The 20,176-nt window shown below is 41.6% G+C and overlaps 1 protein-coding gene and 1 pseudogene across 1 annotated transcript in view; both read left to right on the top strand.

The window, feature by feature from the left end:
- The window catches only part of LOC124722163, a 483,207-nt gene that overhangs the window by 88,348 nt on the left and 374,683 nt on the right, over nt 1–20,176 (top strand). The gene's annotated exons all lie outside the window — the stretch shown is intronic.
- Nucleotides 18,835–18,953, top strand: LOC124723636 (annotated as a pseudogene).

The following is a 20,176-nucleotide window of genomic DNA, read 5'->3' as shown; positions in this document are numbered from 1 at the left end:
CGCACTTACCCACAATAAAGTCCAGATCGATTAGTTTCTACCTGGCGTGACGAATGTAGTACTTTAGTTAGATCAAGAATCTTTTCGTTAGTGGAAGGTCTTTTACAGAACATTAAAAGCGAAAAGTTGTATGAATATATCAAAGCGTATTCCAGTCTAGTATTGTGACAACATTCTTAAGATGCAGTCATTAGTATACCAATTTTGTTTCCTCGGCTTGAAAATGTGATTAGTTCCTCAAACTGTACAGTTAATTGTAAAAAAAATTGGAATATTGAATCACTATCTTACATTTTTTGCAATAGTTACAACGAATAGTAGTTGACGATCTGCAAATCAAGTATTTATTGCGAGTACTCCGTACATCTAGATTACTTGTAATATTGTAAGAAATTCGGCTTCTCACTCTTTCCAGAATTACGATATGTTTCATACGGCGTGCTTTCAGTAGCTCCAAATCAATGTAACAACCGAATACCGTTGTTTTCAGCGGCGTGATTAACGGTTCGGTGTTATTTATAAGTTCTTATTTCGGAGACTACGATGCACTGTAATATAGAGGTTGTGGTTTCCTAGGACATAATAGGAGAAGTATCTTTACACAGTATTACAGTTTATCATGTAATAAAACTAATTTTCATGAGTAACGTATGATGTCTGACAAAATGAAATTCACTACTCGTGTTACAAGGAAGTTGTGGCGCAGAGTATTTTTGGGTGGCTCTTTTTCAATCTCGAATTGTGTATAGACTTTCTAACAGGCTTTGGCAAATAGACGTTTAAATATTTAGTGGTGACACGTAAGATGCGATAAAATAGATCATTCAGATATTTAAGAGAGGTAAAATTTAATTGTTATGGAGGACTGGAATTCGAAAGCATAAGGGGCGATCAAAAAGTTTCCGTTTGAGGGCGTTGCTACAGCGTAGCGCGACATAGATACCGGCGTATAAGCACCGACATGTAGGCGAGGGATTAGGGTGGCATTCGTGTCTTTCCGACGTGCGTTCGGAAAATATGGAAACATGAACTATGACGACGTTGTTACCAAATGCACTCAAACAGGACCTGATATTCTTTTCTTGGCTGCCGAAGAACAAATACCGGGAAACGTCCATCGGAGAATGAAGAATATGTATGGGCAGCTTGTCTGTGGAAAGCAACCGTTGTGGAATGATGCGCGACGACCGTGCTGCTGCTTCGTGATAACGCACGTCCCCATACCGCAGAGGTTACGCCAAATCAAGTGGGAGACTCTCGAGCACCCTCTCCCCATGAGATTATCACGCCCTCGATCCCTTAAAGAGGGCCCAGAATGGTCGACGCTTCGTGTCATACGAGGCTGTGCAGCGGACAGTTACGGACTTCTTCAGGTAACAGGACACTTCGGTGGGGTCATTGCCTCAATCCTCACGCCGATTTTGCCTGACTGGCAACCGATTCTGGACCGTACGGCCTTCGAACTGGAACATTTTGATCGCCACTTATAGGAAAAGGAAGACAAGGAAGAATATAGGAGAAAATGGTTTAGGGGAAAGGAATGGGAGGCGTAGCTGCCTGGTAGAATTTTGCACAGTGTACAATTTAATCATTCATAACACTTTATTATAGAGTCGTGAACGTGAATGGGACCTTCAGACATCGAAAGTTTTCAAATAGATTATATAATGGTGAGATAGAGATTTCAAAACTTTTTTTGAATTACAAAACGTTTCTACGGGAAAATAAGGATCTGACCATAATATTTTGTTTATGAACTGCAGATACTAAAGAAATTCCACAAAATTAGAAAATTAAGAAGATTGGCAGATAAAACGAACTGCAGGGAAAGTGAAGAAATCCCACTAAGGTAGGAAATTAAGAAGGCTGGACCTGGGTAAACTATAGGAACGAACTCTAGTTGAGCATTTCAGAGAGAGCGTTAGACAAAGATTAACCGAAACAGTGGAAAGGAATGCAACAGAAGACGAATGGGTAGCTTGGAGAGATGAAATGGGGAAGCTAGCAGAGGATCAAATATGTAAAAAGACAAAGCCTTCTGCTTCACCTGATATGCAAGATGTATGAGTTACCAGGTTCTGACACGTGTGAATGTTACCCAATCATTAGTTTAATACGTTATGTTTGCAAAATGCTTACACGAATAATTATTTGTAGAACAATGGAGAAAGTGTTAGAAATTGACCGTGAGGAGGATCAATTTGGGTTCTGAAGAAATGTAACGACAAGCAAGGTAATGGTGACCCTACAGCTTAACTTAATACATGGGATGAAAAAACATCACCCTACGTTTACAGTATTTGTAGATTTAGAGAAAGATTTTTACAGTGTTGTCTACAATAAACTATTAGAAAACCTGAAGGTAACAGTGATAAAATAGAGAGATAAAAAAATTATCTTTATACTGTACAAAAACCAGGCTGTAGAAATAAGAGTCGAAGGACATGAAAGGGAAGCAGTAGTTGAGAAGGAAGGCAGACAAGATTGCAGTATAACCTCAATGTTATTTAATATGTACATCGAGCAAGCTACGAAAGAAAACAAGGAGGTATTAGGAAAAGGAATTAAAGTTCAAAGAGAAGAAAGAAAAAAATGTAATATTTGACGATGACAAAGATGAACTGAGTGGATGGTGTCTTGAGAAGTGGTTGTAAGAAGAACGTAAAGAAACTAAAACAAGGGCGTTGGAATACAGTTGTATTACATAAGATGACTCTGAGGGAATTAGACCACAAATGAAATACTAAAAGTAGTAGTCGAGGTTTGTTATTTAGGCAGTAAAGTAATTGTGGACGGCGGAAGTAAAGAGGGTATAAAATGCAGATTGCCAATTGCAAGAAAAGTGTTTCTGAACAACAGAAATCTGTTAGCATCGAATTTAAGCGTTAAGAAGTCTTTTCTGAAGATATTATTCTGGAGTGTATCCTTATACAGAAGTGAGCCGTAGATGGTACACAGTTGAAACAAGGAGAGAGCACTGAGCGAGGTGGCGCAGTGGTTAACACACTGGACTCCCGTTCAGGAGGACGAGGGTTCGAAGCCGGGATGGTTCCTTTAAATGGGCACGGCCGACTTTCTTCCCCATCCTTCCCAGATCCGATGGGACCGATGACCTCGCTGTTTGGTCCCCTCCCACAAGTCAAACAACCAACCAAGGAGAGAACAAAAGCTTCTGAAATTTGTTGCTACCGAAAAAATGTTGAAGATTAGATGAGTAGATCGGAGAAATAATGATGTGGTACTGAATTAAACTGGTGAGAAAATATATTTATTGCGCAACTGAATTAAAAGAAGAGTTCGTTTGATAGAAATTACGGCATCAAGGAATCATATATTTTTAATTAGGGTAGCGTGTGTGCTTCGAGGGGGATGGTGTGTTCAAAAGCGTAGAGGGAGACCAAGATTTGACTACAGCAAGCAGATTCAACTAGATGTAGGTGGCAGTAATTATACAGATATGACGAGTCTGGCGCAGGGTAGACCAGTAGCCGTTTGCAACCAGTCTTCGGCGTGAAGACCATCGTCGCCTCATCGTCGTCGTCGTCGGCTGATAATCATAGCACAGATTTCATTTGTCTCCTGTATTTCCTTTACTGCATCGTATTTCAGGTGTGGAGACGCCTTTGATGGCTTAGCAGACCAATTATCGCTTGAAAGATGCGGCCACACAGATTGCACGAGGGGGAAGGACGTGGCTGCACCTGCCGAAGTTCGCGTCTCTGACGTTTCTCATTTCCCAATTTACGACATTCCTGCCCAAATGTAAAATAAAAGCTGAAGTAGATGTCTGCCAGTGAGTGCGATCTTCTGTTTAAACTCTTAAGGTTCTTCTTGAATTGATCCTTACAGCGCTTCCGAAGAGCACCGTGTGGTCTTTTACCCGAGCTCACTTCACTGTAAGAAACTTATCGTGGAAGTCTGCCGCTTCTCATCCACTGGAAATGACAAATCCATCTGAGTCGGTCACCAATGGAGGTGGCCTCTGTACTATAAGTCTTCGTCGTCTCAAGAGCAGTTGTCCTTTATATGAAGTCATCGCACTGTATGTTCATAAGATATCCAACCTTACATTAGATGAAGCGATCTACTTTCTTAAGATTACGGTTAATAGCGTCCAGGTTTCGCAGCCATGCAGCAGGATGTAAACATAACTCCTGGATACACTATCAGTTTGGTGCAGAGTACTAGATCTTTACTTAGGAAGATCCTCTGTGTGAGACTTCCAAAAGAAGCATAGGCGGCACGTATTCTGTCCTCCACGTCCTTTTCCGGTGAGCAATTAGTTGATACTATACTTCCTAGATAGAGGCAGTGATCTGCTTCTTACAAACGTGAGCTGAAAATAGAAATTTTGAAATTTAGGAAATCAGTTACAGGAGCTGGCTGTCTGAGCCCTCTTTTCTTTAGGATGTGGATGTTCAGGTCAAACCGTTCATAAGCACTACTGAAACAATTTACAGACAGTTGCAATACTGTTGGTGTGTGAGCTGGAGAAGTATTGTCGTCTCAATATTTCAGTTCAGTGAGACCTGTGAAGTTCAGTGAGACCTGTGAACCTTTTAGAATGCAGTCTGGTCTTATTAAATAGTTCTCAGTCAAATCTGCATTTAAGTTCTACACCTGAATTGTTTGCAGGCGATGTCTTAAAAAGCGTGACTGCTAGGTACAGCGCAAACAATGTTGGCGAGAGGACACGTCCATGTTTCCGCCCATTAGTAACACGGAATTTCTCAGATGTTTCATTCTGATATAGCACTTGCCAGAAATTTCAACATGGTGGGATTGAATCAGTCCAACAAAGTGTTCAGGGCAGCCGAACCATTTCAAGACCTTCCATATAGTTTCTTTGGGCACGTTATCAAAGCCCCTTTCTAAGTCGTAGAACGATAATAGTAGAGATTTATGTCGTTCCCTAAACTTCTTTTGCAATTGTGGCGCATAGAATATCATATCAATAATGTCTATGGAAGGGTGAAATCCGCATTGGGATTCAGAAAGTACAGTCTCGGAAAGAGTCTGGAGGCAATCCAACAGAATTTTAGCAAAAATTTCACTAGCCACGAAGAGCAAGGGAATGCCACAGTAATTACCACAGATGCTTCGGTCGCCTTTTTTGAAGATGACAGTTATGGATTTCCTCATGTCCGCTAGTATCTTACGGCTTCCCCACATTAGAAGAAACAGGAAGAAGAGTCTGGTTTTTAGGGACAACCCACCACTTTCAATGGTCTCCAGGGGATTGTCGTCAGATCCGGGTGTGTGTTTCGATTTCATACTATCTACAGCCTTGCTAAATTTACGAAATATCGATGGAACTGCCTTCCGAGCGTGTGTTGGATTTTGCGGGACATGTTTGACGGTGTCGTCAACAGCAGTAGAGCTACTGGTAAAGAATGAGCTAAAGTGCTCTTTCCAGCGACTCAAAACGTCGTGACTGTCAGTGTGGATGGTGACACTGCCGACTGGTTTCAGGGTTCCTGGTCAGGAACGAACAGCTCCATATATCACTTTTATTCCAGCCTGAAAACTACACAAGTCACTAGTATCTGGCGGACTTTGGAATTCCTTGGCATTTTGTTGTCACCACTTGCTCTTGATCATGCTTATTTTAGTTTGACACATCTGCTCTTGAAAATATGTTTTCTTTCCCACGAAGGATGGATCTTAGGCAAGAGATAGGTAAACTCCCGCTTTATACTTATGAGGTTCTTATTTTTTAAAGCGTTCCGTTCCTGTTCAACATCTGTTGTGTTAGCTGGCGTTTTCTGAATTAGATCTAAAAGCGTGTCTTGCAAGAAAGAGCGAGCAGTTTTAACATGCAGACTGCTAATGTCGGATTTTCTCCTGTATTTCAGAAGTAGGATCGCGTTTTACGATGTACTAGAATTCTCAGATGACCAACTAGCCGTTTGTAATCAGTCAAGCAACCGACGACGTTCCGATCATTCGATAATCGATGTTCATGATTAGAACGTGTTTCTAATCAATAAGATATCAGTGTTTGTTGGAGCGTGTATGCATCCATTTAGTCTTATAACGAATAGGTAAAAGGAAATGTGTACTGATGATAAAAAGCTCATGCTAAGCAGAAATACCAAGAAATGGCAGCCCATTTGCACTACAGTTTCCAACAGCTTGATCACCCATGATGTTTCCCAAAAAGCAATTGCTTCTTCCCACTCTGTCATTGAAATCCCCAGGTAACAAGAGTTTACCTTTAGTACGTATCTTGACGAGAACATTGTGGAGTTTATGACAGAACTGATTCTTTGTATCTTCATACCTGTCTAAAGTGGGAGCATATGCAGAGACGAGGTTGACAAAATAGTCTCCAGAACGAGGATTTCGAAGAGTCCTAATTATTTCATTGACAGAAACAGGTGTTAATCTATGTCCTTCCACTATTGTTGTTTTTATTGCAAATTCGCAATCATGGATGCGTGGTTCTCCACCATCCTTTCCTTTCTAGGAGATGGCGTACCCTGAATTAGTCTCAGTGACGTATCCTTCTCCTGATAGTCTGGCTTCACTAATGGCAACAACGTCAGTAACTAATTTAGCTAACTCGTCGGTGATGAGAGCAGTTCCTGTGTGTGCTGAGTGATCGTGACAGACGGTCATTGAAGAGGACTGTGACGAAAAATAAGATGACGATAGCTGTAAAAGTCACTGCAGAACAGAATGCCGCACTTTCTAACTCTGTCAGCACCGAAACAACTCGAATGGAGCTCCATAAGCAGTGAATACCAGAGCGATATGGAATTCCAAAACCACTAGTCATTGATGCAAATGGCCGTAAGAAGAAAAAGTGGTGCCGAAACAATAAAATCGCAACTATGGACCAATGGAAGAAAGTCATTTGGTCGGATTAGTCTTGATTCACAATATTTCCAACTCCTTGCAGAGTTTATGCCCCAAGATTGAAACATGGCGGGGATTCAGTGATTATTTCGGACCGGCGGTTACTCTGCATGGTTGCATCACTGTTAAGCTTTATGTAACCATCTTGAATGATCCGGTCTGTCCCGTGGCACCATTTTTGTTCCCCAGTTGTGATGCTGCGTTCCAAAACGACAGGGTTCCTATTCACGTACAACACTGGTTTAGTGAGCACGAGTATGAACTTCATAACCCTTCTTGCCACCACAGTCACCAGATATCAACATTATTGAGCCTTTGTGGTCTGCTTTTTAGAGATAGGTCTGTGATCGCTATCCACCTTAATGATCGGTGCCTGAATTAGAAAAACATTTTGCAGAAAGAATGGTGTAAGATTCCATATACAACCATAAAGGATTTGTATTTATCCATTCCGAGCCGACTAGAAGTTATTTTGAATGTCAACGGGTTTCCTACACCGTATTGGTCATTTTTATTTTTGTCTAACCCCTACACATTTCTTACGTGTTGAAAAGCTTATGTGATTGCAGAGAAGAGTAGCTCCGGTCTTAGTGTAAAGTCAGCTCATTACTATTCCAGGAAATTTGCTGTCTCTGAGAAAATGTAAATTAAAGAAATCGGGGAAAAATGTGAGGCGTCGTTTCTTCTGAGAAGCAAGAACAGAAAATTGAAACGGCGACGCTGTGCTAGAAAGCAGCGCCAGGCGGCTGCGGCATGACAGGTGTGCCTTATAAATTTCCTTAAAGGACACGTTGGCTGTCACAGTTTCTCCAGCCGTTCACACACATTTGAACAAGTTTCACAAAACTCAGCGGCTCGCACTACCCGTCTCCTCTGACCCCTGGGCTGCTAAGAACCAGGCTATGGTGACTGATGCCGAACCTCAGTCATATTTCGCCGTTCCCTTGCACTTGGACCAGACATCATCGTGTTTTTGTCTATCACCGTATTTTACTGAAAAATGAACACCTCTAACGACCTGAGCGACAAATTACATACTAACAGGGAAACTAACAATAATTCAGTCTTGATTTATACATGGAAACGTGCGACCATAACAAACGTATTTGTCTTCCTGAAACATTGTGTTACTTCGAGTATCCCACTGGTTCAGTGACTGGGTAGCTATGTGTTACGATCAATGAAATTATTCCCACTAGAAGGAGATTGATGTGGAACTAAGCCCTTATTGTAACTAATGCCAATTGTTAACAAGCGTACACCGTCTTCTGATGTGCCACAGTAAGGTACGAATTAGGAACTGGACTCGGGAAAAAGTATCTGTAATAAGAAGAACTGTGGAAGTAACAGGTAACTGAAGACCTGCCTGTTCCCAGAACCGAAAAATGACAGCTATACCTGGCAGAGGGGGCCCTATACACCCAACGACACATTAAACATCTACACTTAAAGACTACCGGTTATATATCATACACGCCAGCCACATCAGAGACACGAAAAATTGATTTCAAAATTTCTTTTCAATCGTCTTATCATAGCAGAGGAGTAGCATGGACAGCTGCATCAAACCAGTCTCAGGACTGAAGACCACAACAACAACAACAACATCATAGCAGAGAGTGTCTGTTCGTGGGAAAAAGTTAAATATAGCTAAAAAAGACATACTACGAAAATGCAAATGGAGGAAGCAGTAAAACAAGAAATTCATCTGTTATGGAAGCGTAACTTTTACATTTCCTTTTCCCTCTTCGAAAAAAGAAGATTTGAAATCTAATTTATGAAAGAAGTTTCCAATAAGGATAACGAGCAGTATTTCTGAAATAAGGTAAAAATATATCTGTATTTATAATCACTGCCTTTCAGTAATCAACGTTTTTCCAGGTATCTGCTGAGTTAAGGCGCCTCAACGACTAAGAATCGATTTACACATAATGTTTCCCTTTACATAAGTTATACCATTCAGATTTAACGCCACCACAATGAAGTTTCTCTTTCCGATTTTTGTAGTCCCGTCGATTGTCATGTCACTGCATAAGGAGTATTTTGTGTTATAGGAAAAACGTTAAATGTGAATAGAAAGTTTTCTGTTCAATGAGCCACCAGCATACCTTCGTTATGTTGTGGACACTTCATGACCTGGCGCTATTTATTGCGCGGGTCCTTCGTCCCCATTACAGGTACATTGTACTCACCCTTTACTACGTCTTACATGCTACACCTGCCACTTGTGCCTTACAATGTATACAGTGACGAGAATGGCACATTTCCTGCCTCATGTCCCACTGCTCTCCCTCTAACGAAAGCATTGACAAACAACTACTTTTATACTTCTTTTTCCAATTATACACACAGTGAATCACTAACTATTGCTACTTAGAATAACTCCGAAAGTACGATAGTAGCTGAAAAGATTGTGGGAAAAATGTTGCATGGGACAACAGGGGCCATAATATGACGTTGGTTTTTTGTTGCTGGGTGGGGTCGCGTCAGAGATATGGAGGTCAACTTTGTGTTTTTTATATGGGATGCTATAGTTTGGTACTTATTTTCTGATAGTGCCTATCGAGACGAATCCAATGATGTGTAACAGTAAGGTCTTTGGAGGCCAACGAAGGTCACAAAGGTGGCATGAACGTCCATTTACAGAAGGTGTTCAAAGTGATGACCATTGGTATCAATGCAGTGCTGAAATCTTCATATCATTGATTGAGTGGTACTGCTTATCAAATCGGCACTTATCAAAGCACATGCTGTGAAAATTGTCTCTCTTATATCGTGCGAATAGTAAACGTGCAATTGTCATGCAAACACCATTCGACGGTTTCGCAATACAACACTAATAGGAATGGTAAGACTAGTATCGTCGAATCAAGTGAATGTCATTGATCTATTCCTTTGAAGAACAAGTCGAAATGCTTCTCATTTACGGAGAATGCCAACGAAATTCAGTGAGAGCTAGGGACTTATACGCTGAAAGATATCCTCAACGTACTCATCCTACACGCCGTACATTTAATTATGTGTATGATAAATGGAGAACAACTGGACCTTTAACGCATCGCAAACACATCCTGCAAAGGAAGTTACTATCGAGGGAACGGAATTTGGTACTCTTGCCACTGTGGTTCGAGATCCCTGTGTTAGTTCGCGTCAAATCGCAAGGGAACCTGGCACAAACCAGAGTAGTGTTGTTCGTGTTCTGCATCGCCATAAATATCATCCTTACCATATCAGTCTCCGCCAAGAATTAACTGGTACTGGTTGTATGCGTCGTATTGAATTCTGCCGATGGGCTCAACTTCAGATTCAGAGGGATGAAACATTTATAAATTTGATTTTCTTTACTGACGAGGCTACATTCACTAGCCATGGAAATGTTAATTTGCGTAACATGCATTATTGGGCTACTGAAAATCCGTGTCGGCTGCGGCAAGTTGCACACCAAAACCATGGTCGGTGAATGCATGGTCTGGGATTCTGGAGGACAGAATTATAGGCCCCTATTTCATCGAAGGAAATGTTAATGGTAGGAAGTACACCACACCCCTGCATGAAATATTAAGTCTACTATTGGAAGAAATATATTTAGGAACAAGGAACAGATTGTGGTATCGGCCGGCCGGTGTGGCCATGCGGTTCTAGGCGCTACAGTCTGGAACCGCGTGACCGCTACGGTCGCAGGTTCGAATCCTGCCTCGGGCATGGATGTGTGTGATGTTCTTAGGTTAGTTAGGTTTAACTAGTTCTAAGTTCTAGGGGACTGATGACCTTAGATGTTAAGTCCCATAGTGCTCAGAGCCATTTGAACCATTTTTTAGATTGTGATATCAACACGATGGGTGTCCGGCAAATTTTTCGCTCATGGCTAGAAATGAGTTGCAGAGACAATTCCCAAATCGTTGGATTGGACGCGGAGGAGATGTGTCGTGGCCGGCTCGTTAGCCAGACTTGACGCCTCTGGATTTTTTCTTATGGGGATTCGTAAAAGACACCTGTCCTTGGTGGCGAACGCTTCTCTCAAGTGGTCCGACATTGGCATTTGTTGAGCACCTCCGTAATATTCTAGCGCTTACTAAACTATCAAGTCACGAAGCGCTCTAGTCGTCATTGCATGTACTTTACCGCACCCTTCAGAGTTCTGTTCATACATGCATATGGATCAAGGTCGGTGGTATTGAAAGATAATATGGATTTTGAGTTTAATCACGATTGATTGGTGCAGTGGCAGCAACCTTAATTTTACAGCCTACAACAAATGTTAAAGACTGCAAAATTGCTAGCTAGCCTCTGAGACTGGATTAGAGCTCCTAGACAGCTTATTGTTTATTTTGTGGTAGCTCGTTTAACTTCTATTACTGTCGAGAAAATCGTGAGAATGCAACAATAACTTTTTAATAACCTCAATCACTTCATGTAGCCAGTGTTTAATTATGGATCTGCCTAGGAAACTGACGAGAAAGTGTTGCAACAGGGGACTTGAGGTATGAAGGTGTCGGCTACTCGTGGAGATGAGTGTGAGAATCACCATACAGACACAGTGCCAGTTCTATATGGCCAATGCACCATCTGCTAAAGTGCACATACGGTATTGTAGGAATCATCTCCCGAAATTCGTACGCGTCAACCTAGTCAGTTGACGGAAGTGCAAACGAAAACATAACGTTCAGGCTATATACGTAACAATAACGAATTAAATAAAATTAAGCAAAGAGAAACTGTGACAGAATCTGCCTCAACAGGTTTCTAAAAATTTCATTAGAACGGTAACCTCAAAAAGATGCAGCTTTCTCACTTGTTTTCAGGAGCTGGGCACACAGTAAGTAGGTACATTAAACCTGCACATTCCTAGCTCTGCTATAGAAATTTATGTTGGGAACTATTATTAACAACAGTACTGTATAGAAAAAATGCGTATAGGTTGACATGTGTCGAAGATTGGTGATTTGTTAACAATAATTTTGAATTGTTGTTGTTGGTGTGGTCTTCAGTCCTGAGGTTGGTTTGATGCAGCTCTCCATGCTACTCTATCCTGTGCAAGCTTCTTCATCTCCCAGTAACTACTGCAACCTACATCCTTCTGAATCTGCATAGTCTATTCATCTCTTGGTTTCCCTCTACGATTTTTACCCTCCACGCTGCCCTCCAATACTAAATTGGTGATCCCTTGATGCCTCAGAACATGTCCTACCACCCGATCCCTTCTTCTAGTCAAGTTGTGCCACAAATTTCTCTTTTCCCCAATCCTGTTCAATACCTCCTCATTAGTTATGTGATCTATCCACCTAATCTTCAGCATTCTTCTGTAGCACCACATTTCAAAAGCTTCTATTCTCTTCTTGTCCAAACTATTTATCGTCTACGTTTCACTTCCATACATGGCTACACTCCATACAAATACTTTCAGAAACGACTTCCTGACACTTAAATCTATACTCGGTGTTAACAAATTTCTCTTCTTCAGAAACGCTTTCCTTGCCATTGCCAGTCTACATTTTATATCCTCTCTACTTCGACCATCATCAGTTATTTTGCTCCCCAAATAGCAAAACTCCTTTACTACTTTTACTGTCTCATTTACTAATCTAATTCCCTCAGCATCACCCAACTTAATTAGACTACATTCCATTATCGTCGTTTTACTTTTGTTGATGTTCATCTTATATCCTCCTTTCAAGACACTGTCCATTCCGTTCAACTGCTCTTCCAAATCCTTTGCTGTCTCTTATTTCCTGAAATTTCTTCATAGAACTTTCTGAGGTCGCGTAGAATTTTTCACTGCTGGAGACGAAATGTTGATGAAGAGGAAGAGCAGACAGTTAAATCGTCTCACATTCGATAGGTTGTTATAGCCGAACAAAAAGACCAGACCCTGATAAGCCAAAACATGACCACTGCCCGCCGCGACATTGAATGCCGCCTAGTGCCGTTGAGGGCACGTGACGCGGTAACAAAAGTATGTAAGCGTAGCAGACACGGACGGGGGATTACCCTAGCGAAGATATGGGCTGCAAGTGGAGAAATCCATTGAGATAAGCGACTTTGACAAAGAGCAGATTATTATTAGCAGAGCCTGTGAACGAATATCTCGAAAACGGTGAAGTTGGTCGAGTGTTCACGTGCTACTGTCGTGAGCATCTACGGAAAGAGGTAGAAGGACAGTGAAACTACCACTAGGTGCTAAATGGTTGGACGTCCACGACTATTCACAGAACGTGGGGTTTGGAAGCTTGTCTGCTCTGTAAAACTGGATAGATGGTGATCTGTGGCATCTCTACAGGAAGAGCACAACGCTGATGCAGGCAGATGTGTTCATCGTACATTGTTGAACACGGAGCTCTGCAGCAGACCACCCCTTCGAGTTCAGATATTGATCCAACGCCATCGTCGATTACGATTGCAGTGGGTACAGGACCATCAGGATTAGACCGTTAGTCAATGGAAACGTGTCGGCTCTTCGGGTGAACCCTGTCAGCGAGGTGAACGGCTGCTCGAAACGTGCAGCGCGCCACTGACGCTGGCTGGTGGGAGCAGTATTATGCTATGGGAGACATTCTCCTGTGCTTGCATGGGACCTGTGGTAGTAATCGAAGACACACTGACAGCTGCGAACCATTTCATCCCTCCATGTTTGACGTCTTTGCCGACAGCAATGTCATCTTTCAGCAGTATAATTGTCCGTGTCTTGGAGCCAGAACCATGCTACAGTGGTTTGAGGAGCTTTATAGTGAACTCACGCTGATGACTCGGCTACCAAATTCGCCTGATATAAATCCTACGGGACTTACGTGGATCGCTATCGGACGCCATCACCGCGTACGCAAACCAGCCGCACGTTATTTACGCGAATTACATGACCTGTGCGTAGACATCTAATTCCACATACCTCAACTAACCAATCGACAAACTGTAAAATCCCTGATACACAGACTCAGTGACGGACAAACAAGGTGTTAAACAGGTGATTATAATGTTTTGGTTCATCAGTGTATGCGCGAAACCCAGGTCTAGTATAAGAGAGGGCTTCAAGCTCCTAATCTGATCAGGTTAAATAAATAAATAAAATTAAATTAAATAAATAAGTAAACGTTAACCAATGAACTGTAGTCCACTATTTGCTGCAGTAGATACTAAATTATAAGTGGATGTCGATGATGCGCATTTTAGCGATAGGGATACCTCCATAGTTCGCCTGTGAGTTGTATTGACGACATTGTTTCATCTGCTGAGGCAGCCACTGCAAATAAATGAATTGCTATTTGTTTTGTGGTAGCCGATAGCTTCAGATGTGATTTATTTCACATTTATCATATGATGTAGAAACTGTATTTTATAATTTTTCAGTTAATCTATTGTATATATTTCTTTTGGCAGTGTTAAGACTACGCCATGTCAACAAAATCAAGAAATTATTAGTGAAGTGCACAGATTCTTTATTTCTGTTTAGTCGACAGAAAACCCGTTGTTTACGATTAGTAGCTGAATTACTCCTGATATCAAAACGCTGCTACCGGGTTTTGCATGTTGCATTTTATACTTCTTCGTGGAGATATGTATCGACGTGCTAAAAATAAGTACTTGTAACGAATTATACCACTCATACAGAAAATCTTTCTTCTTCCCATTACATTTTCTTGCAGCGTACCCACAACGCTTTTAAATGTTTGTAAATCTCACTCTCACAAATTTCCGTACTGACCAGCCTCTCAAATGCATGGCACAGAAACAGAGGATGACAGGCTAAAGGCCGAAATACTAAATGTCTTTTTCCAAAGCTGTTTCACAGAGGAAGACTGAACTGTAGTTCCTTCTCTAGATTGTCGCACAGATGACAAAATGGTATATATCGAAATAGATGACAGAGGAATAGAGAAACAATTAAAATCGCTCAAAAGAGGAAAGGCCACTGGACCTGATGGGATACCAGTTCGAGTTTACACAGAGTACGCGAAGAAACTTGCCCCCCTTCTTGCAGCGGTGTACCGTAGGTCTCTAGAAGAGCGTAGCGTCCCAAAGGATTGGAAAAGGGCACAGGTCATCCCCGTTCTCAAGAAGGGACGTCGAACAGATGTGCAGAACTATAGACCTATATCTCTGACGTCGATCAGTTGAAGAATTTTGGAACACGTATTATGTTCGAGTATAATGACTTTTCTGGGGACTAGGAATCTACTCTGTAGGAATCAGCAAGGGTTTCGAATAAGACGATCGTGTGAAACCCAGCTCTCGCTATTCGTCCACGAGACTCAGAGACCCATTGACACGGGTTCCCAGGTAGATGCCGTGTTTCTTGACTTCCGCAAGGCGTTCGATAGAGTTCCCCACAGTCGTCTAATGAACAAAGCAAGAGAATATGGACTATCAGACCAATTGTGTGATTGGATTGAAGAGTTCCTAGATAACAGAACGCAGCATGTCATTCACAATGGAGAGAAGTCTTCCGAAGTGGGAGTGCTTTCTGGTGTGCCGCAGGTGAGTCTCGTAGGACCGTTGCTATTCACAATATACATAAATGACCTTGTGGATAACATCTGAAGTTCACTGAGGCTTTTTGCGGATGATGCTGTCGTATACCGAGAGGTTGTAACAATGGAAAATTGTACTGAAATGCAGGAGGATCTGCGACGAATTGACGCATGGTGCAGGGAATGGCAATTTAATCTCAATGTGGACAAGTGTAATGTGCTGCGAATACATAGAAAGAAAGATCCCTTATCATTTAGCTACAATATAGCAGGTCAGCAACTGGAAGCAGTTAATTCCATAAATTATCTGAGAGTACGCATTAGGAGTGATTTAAAATGGAATGATCATATAAAGTTGATCGTCGGTAAAGCAGATGCCAGACTGAGATTCATTGGAAGAATCCTAAGGAAATGCAATCCGAAAACAAAGGAAGTAGTTTACAGTACACTTATTCGCCCACTGCTTGAACATTGCTCACCAGTGTGGGATCCGTACCAGACAGGGTTGATAGAAGAGAGAAGATCCAACGGAGAGCAGCGCGCTTCGTTACAGGACCATTTAGTAATCGCGAAAGCGTTACGGAGATGGTAGATAAACTCCAGTGGAAGACTCTGCAGGAGAGACGCTCAGTAGCCCGGTACGGGCTTTTGTTGAAGTTTCGAGAACATACCTTCACCGAGGAGTCAAGCAGTATATTGCTCCCTCCTACGTATATCTTGCGAAGAGACCATGAGGATAAAATCAGAGAGATTAGAGCCCACACAGAGGATACCGACAATCTTTCTTTCCACGAACAATACGAGACTGGAATAGAAGGGAGAACTGATAGAGGTACTCAGGGTACCCTCCGCCACACACCATCAGGTGGCTTGCGGAGTATGGATGTAGATGTAGATCTTTACCTGATATTCGTCTCTACCGAAGGTTAAATCCTTCACTGTGCTACATTTCCCTGTTTCTCTTTCATTAACACGCTTTCATGTTCTTTCATGTACCGTCATGTTTTGGCACTAGTCTTAGTGCTTTCTGTTGTTTGCAGTATGAGTTACCACTGTTCGAGAAAGTGACTGAGACGGTAATGAGTGAATGAATGGGTTGTTCGAGCGTTTCTTCTTTCCCCCACTCTCCACAGATGTCTCCTTATTATCCTTGTCTGGTGTGAAAGGCTGCTTGTACGCCTTTATTTACTGTGCTTCGAGACCTCACGGGGCTCCGCTATTGAGACACACGAAGCTAATATTAGCTTCTGCATGGAATATGACACAAAATGAAACGCCTTACTGTGAACGTTGTCATCAGGAATTCAGTGCTGTCAGAGATACCTAAATAAGAAGTGGCAATTTAATTCCCGAGGATCTTAATTTTTAATCGAAGACCTTGAAAATGACTACACAAAAGAAAGAAAGGAATCGCGGCCGTTTGTACTTTACTGTGAAATAGTTTTAATCTTGGGAAGAGAAACTGGCGTTGTACAGGAAACAGTAACGTACGTGGTTCTAGGAGGTAGGTCCGGTTTGCGCCAAGTTCAAAGGTCGCGACTAACTTATGCTTGCTTCTCTGCTACCAAGATCTCAACAGACCGCACAATAATTTCTGTCGTTTCCAAAATACTGATTTCTGCGTCTTAATTACATCACAAACGCGTCTCCGCTACAAATTACAATGCCAAAGTTGTTGCGGAGCGACATTAGTGATATTCATACACATCTTTTAGTTCTTGTTCTCAGAGAATTACGGACTTGTGGGAACGCACTTAGCTGCCTTCGGGTTCGGTCACATGCACGACATACACGTTCCAGGAACGTGTGCCCGTTGTCCGTAGGTGCGCAATACACCAATGGTTTTAAATGTCCCCATAGCCAGAAATCAAAGGAATTAAGGTCAGGTGAAGAGGTAGACCATTCTACTGGACGTCCTCGACGAATTCTTCACTCATTAAACATTTGTAACTGACGTAAGAGGTGTAGAAAGTGTGTTCCGTTGCACATAACAGATATCCGTCGTTTTTTTGAAAGGGAAATGTTTTCCAGAAGTGCCATTAATTCGTCAAGTAAAAATGGTTGACAAATCGCACATACTGCTTTCTCCGGTGAAGTATATGGCCCTATGATTTGTCACCCACAATTCCTGCCCACACATTGATACCAAAGCGAATCTGATGCCTTGCTTCCATGGTCGCTCTAGGATTTGAATCTAGCCACTCGTGATTACTGTGGTTAACTCCGTGTATTCCGCTTCATACGTAAATAAAAAATAAGTTGTGAACTGTTGAACTTCCTCGTTCTGCCTTAGAATTCAATGGCACAACTGTAGTCTGGCATGCTGGTAGGGGATACGTGCCAAATGTGTGAGTTCTGTGGCTATCCATTGTCCTTGTTGCAAATTATCCGTGTCTTAAAATCACAGGAACAGCTGCTGGACACATTTTTTTAGGTGAAATGCGGCACTGAGAAAGTCTTTCAGTGTACATGACACACATCTTCGATTAATGCTGTTGGCTAAATCATAGAAGATTGTCGTGTCTGCCATTTCTCGCGTTCAGTAATGCGACTCAAGTTCACTCTTTACGATGTTGATACGATTTTTTTCTATTTTTGAGAAGTGATAACTCCCGTAAGATTATGGGACTTTTTTTTAAAAAAAAAAAATGCAGTATGTAAATGTTCTAGTAGATAACGTTGGAAGTTTCTTGATGTTCGCGGATAATGCTACTGTATATAGGAGCGTTGCAATGTCAGAAAAGTGTGGCGAAATTCAGGTAAACCTACAGAGGTTCAGCGCTGACAGTTGACTCCAAACACAAATAAATGTGACGTATTGCGTACAGTTACTCACAAAATCCAATTATTGTTTGATTATAATCGATCAGTATAAAAAGGAACAACCGCGAAATGTATGGAAATATGTATCAGGAGCGACCTAAACTGGAACGACCGCACTGCACTGATTAAAAGAAAAGCAGATGCCATACTAAGATTTTTTGTAAGAATAATAATGTTGCACTGTGCCGGAATTGCAACCTACGAGTATCCACGTAATGAATCCTGTTAAAACGTTCAGGTAACACCCCGTCCTAGTAAACGAGAAAATCGAGAAAAATATAAATTAAATAAAACTGATAATTACTCGTGGAGAGGCGCAATAAGATTCTATTCAACCTTTCAAAACACGGACTCCTAGAACACTGTACTAGCAACGATGTGACCAATAAGTAATCGTAAGCTTGATCGAATTTGTAGTTCTACCTCCTAGCACTATAACACACCCTTGGTTAAATAGATCTTATTTGGTTTCAGCTTCTTCGCGAAAAAACCATCAACATATAATGAAGCGAGTGTACAAGCCAACTCACTACTTATGAAGCGTCTGCTTGACTATAATGCTCGTCAGATACTTTAATATACTTTGAATTACTCTTCAGCCGTAGCGTAGTAACTGATATTAAGTTGTATCATTTAAATTAGTGAGACTCTTGAGTATCTATATTTTTCTTTTGTGAAGAATTCAATCGCCAATGGCCTTACCGCAGTGGTAAAACCGGTTCCCCTCAGATCACCGAAGTTAAGCGATGTTGGGCTTGGCTGGCATTTGGATGGGTGACCATCAGGATCTGCCTAGTGTTATTGGCAAGCTGGTGTGGTAAGTTCCTATGGCACCAAACTGCTGCGGTCATCGGTCCCTAGGCTTGCACACTACATAATCTAACTTTAACTTACGCTAAGGACAACACAAACACTCATGCCCGAGTCAGGACTCGAACCTCCGACAGGGGGAAGCGCGTGAACTGTGAACTATGGCAAGGAGCCTGAGACCGCGCGGGTGGTAAGCTGGGTGCACTCAGCGCTTGTGAAGCCAATTGAGGAGCTACTTGACTGAGAAGTAGTGACACCGGTCACGAAAACATAACGACCGCCAGAGCGGTGTGCCCCTCCGTATTGGGATCCGGTGACACCTAAAGATTGAGGATGACACGGCGGCCGGTCAGTACCATTGGGCCTTCAAGGCCTATTCGGACGGTGTTTTGTTTGTTTAGAAGAATTCACTCAATGTAAGTATCGTATGGGTACGTAAGTTAGCACGCAGCAGTATTCCACTAAATATCTAAAATATCTTTTTTCCTATTAAAATACGACCTTCAGTATATTGACAGTTAAGATTTTAACATTGATATACCATCAATTACTTACACGTCCCTAAAGAGTTGAGAAACTTCAGAATTAAAGTATTTTCGTAATATATTCCGACATCCGATTCCAGAAATACAAACTGTTGTTAAGACAACGCAACTGAACTTCTTCAGGCACCACCGTTGGTTATTTGTTTCGCTACTCATGAATGTTTAATATAATCTTCGGGTACATATCAGTTCATTCCTTCGGTAAACCTATTAGAAATAGTCTCGCCAACCCTAGCATTCAGTACCAACCTCTTACGGAATTGTTTCAATGTTTTCAACCATAAGGCGCTAGTCTTTGAAAATGACCCTCTTTGGTTTAACTATTCTCAGTTCAACTGTCTAGATTTAATTGCTGACTTGAGCGTGCTTCCCGCTACTTACTAAATGACAGAACTATAACTTTTGCTTTCCTTTTAAATTCTTTCCTTTCTAAACCAGTTATTGAAAGATAGTTGTGAGTAAATGATAACACGGGAACTAAAATTTATTTTCAGCTACTGGAAGTCAATTATCTTTCCTTTTTAAATATAAATCCTTTCAATGATCAAGCTTCGATTGTGAATGTGTTCTTGTCAAAAAACTAATAGCCCCACACTAAGCAAGATGAAAAATATAAAAAAACTCAAAATAAATCCTAGGTGCCACCACCACTTCATATCACAACTTAAATTTCAG

Source organism: Schistocerca piceifrons, chromosome X (assembly GCF_021461385.2).
Source record: "Schistocerca piceifrons isolate TAMUIC-IGC-003096 chromosome X, iqSchPice1.1, whole genome shotgun sequence".
NCBI classification, from domain to species: domain Eukaryota; kingdom Metazoa; phylum Arthropoda; class Insecta; order Orthoptera; family Acrididae; genus Schistocerca; species Schistocerca piceifrons.
Note: the sequence above shows the minus strand (reverse complement) of the source record. Positions and strands in the feature narration are given on the sequence as shown.